Source organism: Procambarus clarkii, chromosome 11, assembly GCF_040958095.1.
Source record: "Procambarus clarkii isolate CNS0578487 chromosome 11, FALCON_Pclarkii_2.0, whole genome shotgun sequence".
In the NCBI taxonomy this organism is placed as follows: domain Eukaryota; kingdom Metazoa; phylum Arthropoda; class Malacostraca; order Decapoda; family Cambaridae; genus Procambarus; species Procambarus clarkii.
In genome coordinates this window covers 53682783-53693969 of record NC_091160.1, presented here as the reverse complement: position 1 = coordinate 53693969, position 11187 = coordinate 53682783, and the positions used below count along the sequence as shown (strand labels likewise).

The 11187-nt window shown below is 41.4% G+C and overlaps 1 long non-coding RNA gene across 1 annotated transcript; it reads left to right on the top strand.

Moving 5' to 3' along the window:
- The first annotated feature begins 9740 nt into the window (after nucleotides 1-9740).
- On the top strand, nucleotides 9741-10449 carry LOC138363821 (uncharacterized). The gene is made up of 3 exons (XR_011228141.1): nucleotides 9741-9895; nucleotides 10026-10187; nucleotides 10343-10449. It is a non-coding gene; the product is annotated as an uncharacterized lncRNA (long non-coding RNA).
- Nucleotides 10450-11187: the final 738 nt, after the last annotated feature.

Sequence of the window (11187 nt, the reverse complement as noted above, 5' to 3'; positions counted from 1 at the left end):
GGGCAGACCTTCCTCGTAGAATTACTACTCTACAAATGTGGACAGGTCCTAAGAATTGCACTGAAAAAAAAGAAGAGGAAAAATAGAGGTTGAGCAAACTTTCTATTGTGGGAAAAAAAATAAATCTTTACCAGAAAGTGAGGGTAATACTAACCAGGCCCTTCAAGGACTTCAATCTTCCCTGCGTGTGTTTCTGGGGAGACGCCTTCCATTTGTAGGATAAGGGGGATGGGGGTCTTCTAGGGAGGTTGTGGGGTGAGAGGTGTTTTATATGGGGGTAATCCCCCTGTTAGGTGGGTTGCCTAGCTAACAAAAATATTCTCTACACCACCTATAAGAACCAACCCTTACTCCTCTACAAAATGTCCTAACACAGTGATGTTTCATAGGAAAATATCGTCTCGCATAAGCGAGGGCACGTTTATCATTTAATTTTAAACTAACGCTTGAAAATACATTATGTAAGTAATGTACTGTTGAAGGCAACCCCAGGTGACTCACCCTATGGACGAACATTACGCAATACAGTCCACAAGCAAGGGTAAAATCACTCTGGAGTCTGTAGCACATTCCAAACACCTTTGTTATTGTGTTTTAATAAATCCTTGAAAATAATGTCCATAAGTAACCGCCGACATTGCATAACTATCGAAAAAAAACATTCGATGTTTAACTTTATCAACATAAATAGCTACCCAATGTCCCATAGTTAATCTGCTATGTGATGGTAAAATATTAGTTATGAGAACAATAGGTTTTCTTGATGAGATATTTAAATGTTCTATTTCATCAGCATTATAACAACCTAGGTAGAGTGCTCGATCCCCTAGATTATTTTTTAAATTAATATTTATATCATTACAATTCATTATGTTTTTAAGCTCGCACGTCACACAGAACAGTTCTCTGTCCGTCGATGGATAGTACCCCGGTCGTTTCCCCAAACAGTAAAACCAGTCTGTTATATGTAACACCACCACCAAACTCAAGCTCCATACGCAAGTTGTCAGATTTCTCCACAGGGAGGGAATCCTTTGTTTGAATGGTGGTTAAGTCAAAGGCGAATATCGATCTTCCCTTATTAAAAGTGTCATAGGCTAGAAGTGAATCACGCTCTAAGCCTAATGTCTTCAAAGTTTCGTAATAAAGGCGGGCATAATGATTGTCGAAATCACCACCAATTCGGTAAATTGCATTATTGTTCAAATACATGGCGATATTTTTCAGTTTTGCATTTTCAAAATATAATCCATTACCTTGGTGAAGGCCAGCGAAATAATTCATTGGCACAATTACCATGAATATCCTGTGAGGAATTACTTGCGCCCAAGGCTGATCAATTAAGAGACTAGTTTGATTCCCTGCTAGGACATATGTTTTAGAAATGGTTTTATTGAAAGTATAGCTTATGGGGTCGGGGGATGCTAACAGTGAGCTGTTTAAGGCTAGGTAAGCACTTGGGTAGGGGAACACTCGTGTTACCCACAACTTAGCATAATCCATATGCAGCCGATACTTAGAGCCATCGTCCACACTTGTATTTAGCACCCAAGCATGTGGGGAGAGCTCCAATCTTAGGCGCACATCTATATTATCTAATATGTATTGGTCTAGGGTTGTTACGTCCAATAGTAGAGGAAAACACATTGACAATCCTTTACCTTTTAAATCGGTCATAAATTTTTTATCCTTGGCGGTTGCCCCAGTAAAAAATGTATTAGTAAATTCGTTAGGGATTACACCATCATCACTCCAGTCCCTACGAAAGGCTCCAATCCTCCCCAAGGAAGACATTTTTGATGGAGGCATGGAGGTAATTAATTTAATAAACGACCAATAATTAAAATTAGAATTTGTTTCAACTACCTGCTCTCCTAAAAACACCTGAACACCTTTAAACATGGTATTTGACAACCCATTAACAAATTCCACATGGTCATCCTCTTCCAATTTTGTGGTATCGTCATCTTTCGTTAAAGATACCTTAAAATCTATAACAATATTAGCTAAATCTAAGAAGGCGCCCTGGGTTCCGGGGATGCGGAATTCTAAGTAATTATCCCGCAAACGTTGATTAATAGGGAGGTTAACAGGTAGAATGTCTATTTGCTGTGTGGAGGCAATTGAACTCTCCACATTACGTATTCTGTTACTTCTAGGAAATTGGTCAATAATACTGGAAGTATAATATTCTACAGGGATTTTCAACCCAGCTCCACTAGCCTCCGCCATGATCTCCTCCGAAAGGTGAAGTATGACTGCTTACTGTAGTGAAAATACATCATTTTTATACCCAAGGGCTCGTTTACATTTATTATTTTTATTTTTTCTTCTCCTAGAGAGTCTTTTAATTTTCCCGCCTGCTACCAATTTCTTCCCCACAGTCTTAAGAGCATCAATACCGTGAGTTCTCAGAGCGCTCTTTACATCCCGTCTACCACTGGTTAAATCACCAAGAACATTTTTCCCAAAATCGATAGCAGTCGGCGTTACAGTTTTCATGAAAAATGGTATGGCTCGTCGAGCCAAGCCGGCTAAGGTCCCAAAAAAACCACCACCAGATCTGAGATAAGGCGCTTGGAATGTGCGTATGTCATTCATCGCTCCCCCCCTCACCCCGTATCTCCCAGAGAGGGGGGAGAAGATCTCCCCATACTCCTTCTGGGAGGGTGTGTGGAAAGGTACTCGCATCCCGACTCCTCTTCTTATAATAACCGATGATGTGGGTAAACACTTCTATATATATATATATATATATATATATATATATATATATATATATATATATATATATATATATATATATATATATTTATATTTATATAGATTATATTGTTATACCTTAGGGCGGAGGTGTAAGACTACCGTAACCGACCTCCCATCTTCAAAACTAACCTTTCGCCCAAACTGATCTGTTATCTTAATGCTCACCTTCTCCAACGTGTTAGTATTTAATGTCTTGTACACTAGGGGGTGAGCCCCTCTAGAATAAGAGTCATGATAATTGATTGCATCTAAGATATTTACAATTTGTCCCCCGTAACGATCCGGCTCGATGACGTCACTATAAATGAGTAAATAGTCACAACCTCCGTCATTGTCTGGGGGGAATGAGGCCACGATCTTTGAGGCTGCTGTAATGTCATCTGATTTTGCCTGATAAATGGTGTATTTGCGACTGCTGTCAAAACCAAGTACATTAGCTATTCTGTGTTTAAATTGAAGACTAAGAGAATATAAGGAACCAGTGCCTTCATTGTTAAGTGTAGAGGATAGTAATACTCGCTCTAAGGATTGATCATAGGTGAGGATTGGTTCTCTTTCTGAGAAGTATATTTTGAAATCACCTCGGAAGCTAAGCTTCATGTCGGTGATTATTTGTCGGCTAAGCTCACTCGTGATGAATGTGATGTTTCTGGATAATATGTTGGTTTTGGGGGTGAAGGTGTAGATGAGATGTTCTGGGCTTTTAGAAAGAGTTCCTCGCTTAAAAGTAGCATAGACGTCTATACCAGACTCCCCCTCATCCTTGATGATAGCGTTAATTCGTCTGGGTAGGAGTATGTTGACTAAGGCCACTTCATGTTTAATGGAAGGGTTTAAATGTAGAGTGGGGATGGTGTTTGTAAATGCTGAACTTGTGTTGTTGTATATATCTTCTTGGTCGAGGCTAGTGAGGTATATGTAGTGTTCCTCGTCCATTGTTAAGTTATGTACTGACTGGGGTGGGAATAAAACATCATTACTTATATTTTATTTTATTAATCTACTAAGGAAATATTACTTTTAAAAGAACTACAACAGGGGCAACTACATTTTGTTCCCCCATAACAAATTACATATAAAGAGCAGCAGCTGTTGGTACTGCTGTCGTCCGCTGCTGCCGCTGCTGCTGGGGGAGCTGTTGGTACCACTGACACCGCTGCCACCGCTGACGGTACTGCTGCTGCTGCTGCTGCTGCTGCTACCACCGCTGGAACCGTTGTAGTTGGTGGTACTGCTGCCGCTACCGTTACCGCTGCCGGCGATGATGGTACTGTTGCTGCCGCTGTCACCGCCGGAACTGCTGTAGTTGGTGGTACCGTTGCCGCTACCACTACCGCTGACAACACTGTCACCATCGTCGGTGGACCTGCTACTGCTACCACCACCGAAGCTGTTGTAGATGGAGGTACTGCTGTTGCTGCTGCTGCTGCTGCTGCTGCTGCTGCTGCTGTTACTGACTGTGGTGGTGCTGGCACGTCTTCTTTGAGCGTTGATGGTTACAGCTTTCGTTGTTTTTTCGGTGATGAGGATAACAGGAATATTTCCTGTGACTCTCCATCGAGGATGGTGTCAATACGATGATTTGAGAGGGGGTCGAAGTCAATAGTGGTTTCGATCCGTCGTTTGGCCGTGCCAGATGTTGTGGGTGGGGGTGGAGCAGCGCTGGAGGTGGATGAGTACTCTTGTAGGTGTCTCTTCTTCCTGGGGGTGGCTGGTGGTGCTGGTGGTGTAGAACGAGAAGAGCTTCCTGGAGTGGTGGCACCCTCCCCCACCACCGCATCTAGGGTGATAGTTTTACTATCACCCTCTCCCCTGGGATCATCATTCGGGAGGGGTACCATCGATGGGGTGACGGTAGAGGGACGTTTGAGGATTACCAGCTCCTTGTTATGCTTGCCCAGCTCAGCGTTGAGCGAAATGAGCATGGGCCCGACGTCCTTGTGCCAGTTGTCCATGCCATCACGGGAGGCCCCCAGCCCATGGGGCACCACCAGCCGAAACATGGTTGGAGTTCTTACCATGAGATTGCCAACCTTTGTTAGGGCTGTTTTCAGCCAATATAGCCTATTCTTGGCAGTATCCAGGGTGACATTGGTGATGTAGTGGATGTCGGAAGAAGACTGCACTTGCTCCTGAGCTATAGGGTTGGACTCGAAGGGTGCTCCTGCGCCGAAAGCGGAAATTAGCGCCACGATGGTGGGGCGGAAGAACAAGACTGGCTCTTCGACAATGTCTTGACCGTCGGAGGGTAGGGGAGCTATCTTCACTTCGATGTCACCCGGGGTAGACCGGTAACGTATTGTGGCCCTGTTGACACGAGTCAGTCCTTCACGTTCCACACGGGCATAGTTGTAACATTTCCAAATTACACTTGCCAGTCCATAGGGGCACACAACAGCAGCGGGTAAATCATACACTATGACATCACCGACCCCAAAGGCGTGGGTGTCGGTGATGTCGCTGTCTATTGACTTAATGGACGATAAAGCCATGGCGGAGGGGCGGTTGAGAGGAACTGGGGAAGTCGTCGACAACTATGGTGACCGAGGGTGACGGTGGAGGCCTTTAAATACACCTGTGTCCCCCACCTGGAGGGGGAGGGATGTATGGGGTGTGGTGTAGAGGCTGCCTTCCCTACCTTAAAAGTCCATACACACTCCGTCCAGTCTCGAAGGCTGTAATCTGGTCTCGATGTTGGAAGGTTAATTTTTCCATTTGCCATATCTCCGTCTGGATTTCCTGGGATGAATATTCTTCATAACGTTTCACCGTCTCTCCAAATGACTTAAAAAACCGTTCTGGAGGGGCACTCAACACAAGACGGTCATAACAATCCCACAATGCATATATCAATCTACATTTGTGTTCGACATACTTGTAGTACCGCTGAGTAGCAACCAACTTCTTTAATAAGGGAGATTTGTCTTCTGGGGGTGTAGCTGGGGGAGGAGTGGGTCTAGAAGCTTGCTCCATGGTGGATATGCAACTGAATATGGTGGTCTTTAAGATGGTCTTCATATAGGTCTTCAATACGGCTCCCAATGGGGTCTCCTATGGATACCCCTCCCCCCTTTTAACTGAGATCTAGCGCGATAATTACGTATGAGGGTTGGGTCTATGCCAGCCACCCTCAGTAAAACCCTTACATCTTCCTTGTCACTTGCCCTAAATTGCCCCTTTGTGAAGGCTAGAGTTTTAATTATATCTAAAATATTTAAATTTTGTACAGGCTTTAATAAATTTCCGCGACTATCCCACATCACCTGTTGGCTGTTTTGTCCAAACATGTTCAATAATGCTTTGACATGAGGAATTTCCTCAATTTTAAAATTCACATTTATTAAGTTGTCCAGACTTGGATTTTGGGGTGTGATGGTGGCTTTATGTGGAGTGTGGCCAGCAACAATTACTTGCACTTCGGGCGGGAGGATGGAATGTCCCCTTTTTTTATTTATTTTTTTTTTTAAAAGGCGATGGTCGCGCCGGGCAGCCCGCGTTTTTTTTTTTCTTTTTAAGGGTGGCGGCGGGCGACGGTCGCCGGGGGCCCCAATGTCATTTAAAGGGTGTGTGACCAGCCCCGCCCGTCTGGAGGTGCTACTACGGCAACACCGCCCACAGCCCGTTGTTGTCAGGTGGGAGGAAGGAGTGTCCTCTTCCCCCACCCCCCCATCACCCCTACCAGAGTCGCAGGTGGGTAGGTTACGGGCTCCCCCAATATTATTACTTGGGATGGATTCGTTTTTTAAAGAGAAGGACATACTTTCACTACCATCACCACCGGGGGAGGGCAGACCCACCGCATTAGGAGGTGATGGTGAGTTCTTGTTTTTATTAAATAAATATTTTTCAGCTATGAATCGTGGTACCAGGCAATATTCTTTCACCATTTTATTCTCTCGTTACTTATTTACGCAATTACCTTATTAGGGAGGAAATTAACGATACAGCCAAAGGTAGCAGAGCTGCTAATATCGCCCCACCACGTCTGGAGGTCAGTATGAGCTTCTTTTTGTATAAAGGAGTTTTCTTACGTGCTACAGATCGTATGTCGTTCTGATATCTCTGTAAGCCATTAATTATCTGAGGTTGAACTGGGATGTTTCGTTTCAGAAAATTGGCAAAAATTTCACAAATTGATTCAATTTCCTGCCGTTTTAAAGCCTTGATTAGTTTATTCCGCTTCTTGGGTGATAAATTGTTTAATAAAAATAACAACTGATGATGTTTCTCTACGAGAGAGTCCTGTTGAACTGTCATTTTTTGTTAAATTTGACGATGTCTTGAGCTTTAATCCAGCTATTGGCAGAATCTGGGTACCCTCTCCACTTGACGAAATATTCTCTGTGTCCTTTCGATGTTTTCCTAGACTGTAATACCGTTACAGGAAAATAGTCTGGAAGGGATGTTGCAATCAATTCCTGCTCATAAAACATGCCACTGATCGTCTCGTTGTTTAAATCTTTGATTTTATATGTCGGGATTGGATGTGTTCTGTCAATATGTGACACTACAAATATTTCTTCTGTATTTTGGTGCCAAAAGCCTTTGTGAAATATATTCCTGCGCTTTGCCAATCGCACATGCTGTCCAAGGTGCAGCCGTGGACTGATGGCAGTTATGGAGGAGTCATTGTTTAAATACATGACCTTAAACTGTCTTCGTATATCTTCAATATTTTGCAACTTATGAATGGCATGAGGAGTATTTTTTAGCATCCTGTGGAAAGTGTGGTTGTACACGTCCACAACTTTAGGGAGGATGTGGGTGTATTTTAATGAATTAGCTTGAGTCATATAATGATACAGTTTATGTTTTAAAGTTCTGATGGCTCGCTCCACTATGCTAGATTTCATTTCCGAAAATACACTATATAATTTAATATTTTTCTTATTAAAATAATTTTGAACTGACTTGTTGTAAAATTCTCTACCTCGGTCAGTGAATATCCGCCTTACACCGAGAAACTGAGGCGTTTCCTCTAATATCTTCTTCAGAGCGACTAACACTTCACTCGAATTTTTTGTTTTTAAAGTTTGAGTCTGCATTAGGCGGGAATAAACATCGACACAAATTAAAATATATTTAACACCATTATTGTATTTTTGTAAACTACAAAAGTCCCCTAGGTCACAGGCAATTATGGTACGAGGTTTAGGGGCTAATATTTTCCGTCGGGGGAACCTAACTAAATTTCCTCTATGTAATGTGTAAGATCGCTCCCCATGGAGAAATTCCTTCACATCTGTAACACTAATGTTGGGGTCTTTAAGTCTGGCAGCCTTATACAATTTTTGAATTGACCCTGTGAAACCACCTGGGCTAGAAATGTCATTATAGATACTGGTGAGAATTGTTCGTTTCTGTGTCGTTAGAGACATTTTTTTGTTGTCGTTGTTGATTACATTTGATACACAATTTCACAGTGGTCTTCGTTGGTGATGCTCGATCGTAGTTGTAATGCCTCAGGAACCGTCAGATCGACCAATAAGTAACCATACTTGTTCTGGGATATTGCCCGACGGTATATTTCAACGAAACTACTAGTTGTTTTTCGCCCATATAACTGTCCACTTAAAATTTCAAGTTGGCTTATGTCTCTCTGCTTCATTAATATATAATGACTACAATTCAGAGTTATTGTCCTGGCGTATTTCCCCTGGGGAAACAAATTTTGACTAATTAGAATTACGGAAATATTACCGTGTCTCCCTCTTGTGAAGATATTGGCTATAATTGGACTCTGTATGGCTTCCAGGTATAAGTCATCAATTATATACAAAACTGACTCATTTGAAAAAGGATCTTTATACTCTAGTGGGTTAATCAGGTCCTGGGAGACAGTAACCTTGTTTCGCAGAGATGGAATGTTTGAAAGAGGTTGTTCTGTATTATTTGCAGATGACACTAAAATTTTTGAGAATTTTCCGTGGTATTTAACACATAAATTCCCCACTAGGGTCGTTTTCCCAGAATTACTGAATCCAGCTACAAATATTCTTGCTGGGTGGTGGAAAATATTAAGTTGCTCGTCTGTGACAGACGCACACTCCTCCATATTTTCCCCATAAATGGTTCAATTACCTATGGAGTGGTCGCTTATATATTCATATTATATATATATATATATATATATATATATATATATATATATATATATATATATATATATATATATATATATATATATATATATATATATATATATTGAGTGTGTGTGTGTGTGTGTGTGTGTGTGTGTGTGTGTGTGTGTGTGTGTGTGTGTGTGTGTGTGTGTGTGTGTGTGTGAGAGTGTGTGTGTGTGTGAGTGTGTGTGTGTGTGTGTGTGTGTGTGTGTGTGTGTGTGTGTGTGTGTGTGTGTGTGAGTGTATTCACCCATCAAGGGATGTGTCTCCCTCAGGACATAGCCAGTCCTCCTGATGTTTTTTTGAAGTAGAAGTCCCCTAGTGATGACCTCCAGACGAGAGAGAGAGAAAAAAAAGTTTTCTACAGCAGGCCTAACCCTTCTCTTACAAAAGGACTGAGAGGTGTTGTATGTGGCAACGTTGCCCCCCACGTTTCCGAGTCAATAAAAGGACGCTACACCTCCCCCACATCATGTATTATTGAATTGTGACCAAACCATCCACTCTCCTCCCCGTCTAGACCGAGATGTAAGTAAATTAGTATCTATTTCATATAAGGGTTATATATATATATATATATATATATATATATATATATATATATATATATATATATATATATAAATATATTATATATATATATATATATATATATATATATATATATATATATATATATATATATATATATATATATATATATATAGATAAGTAGGGGCAGGAATGAGAAGTGGAGTGATTTGAGTGCTGGGGGGATATATATATATATATATATATATATATATATATATATATATATATATATATATATATATATATATATATTTATTTATTTATTTATTTATTTTAGGTAAGCGTGATCGTTATGTCTCGAGTTGGTGATATTTGTAGAATTTGTGGATGGGGGTCATCACATCTCTTCGTTCATAGGTGTTACACATGTTTCTTCTGTGGAGAAACTGTATGTGTACAGTCTAGTGGTGAACACAGGAGAACCTGTGCTGGAGGTATGACCGTATTTTATATATTTATTTATTCATTTATATCAAATAAAAAAAATATTAAGAAGGGTTTTCCCCTTCTCCATGAGTGTGGGAGAGAGAGTGTATATAAATTATACACTATTTCCTTCATTAGGTAAACGTCGCCAGCCCACCCTCCCTTCCAGAGAGGATGGCTTCTTGTGCTTTTTGTGTGGAAATACATCCTTGAGACCTCACCACACTTCCCCTTGTGATAATTGTGGGACCTCTGTGTGTGAGGACTTGACCTCTGAACATCTACAAACATGCCCCCGTGGTGAGTGAATAAACCCTCCACCTTTATTTCTCTTAAGAATCTTTTTTGAGAACTTATGTCATGGGGATTAGTGAGAGGGTGTTGCCTTTTTATTATTATTATTATTATTATTATTATTATTATTATTATTATTATTTATTATTATTCCATTCCAGGAGCGATTCAGAGGCAGGTAGGGGAGGAACATGACAAAGCACAGCGTGACAATAACCCCTTAGGTGGAGGGGAGGGGGGAGAGGAAGCGATGAGTGATGATGATGATGGTGATGATGGTGATAGGGGTGACATCTCTCAGCCGGGCCCTAGTGGTCTTAGACCCCCTGTCATCAATAGACTTAATGCCCTAAATAGTGATGAAAATTCCCCAGATGAGGAGGATGCTATAGACACTCCACACTTAATTAATAGGGTGGGGGCTCTGGGGAATCTCTTTACTAGGCTGGAATATTCCATCCCCTCAGCCTTCGCCACAGACCCTATAGGACTCCTAAGCAACTTTAGGGACTATTACATATCTGAAATAGAGAATTACATGAATTCTCTTGGGGGACATGGCAATTTTACTTCATCATTAAAAATCCTCCTCGAGGTAAAGGTAACACTTTTGAAACAACGACTCACGGAAGATGATGACTTTAGAGAACACTTCATAACAACACCCGCTAGACTGGTAACTCTTGAGGATGTGGGTAATCTTATTGATAGCTGGGTGGCTTATATGATTACACGACTGGAAGATCTCCTTTCAGAAACAGAGGGGAGTGGTTTCATATTATATAATGTCGATTTCCTCAAAATCGTCATCTGTAATGCAAGTGTAAGGTCAGTTTTGGGGGATTATGTCCCTTATCCCCCATTTCTAAGGGGACGGCATGAGGTCTTCAACCCAAACCCGGCTGGTAACAATAAAACATGTATTATTCAGTGCATTGCTGCTTTTCTGGCGTCACAACAAGGGTGGAAGTGGAGACGTATAGGGAGACTTGTAGAGTCTCACTCT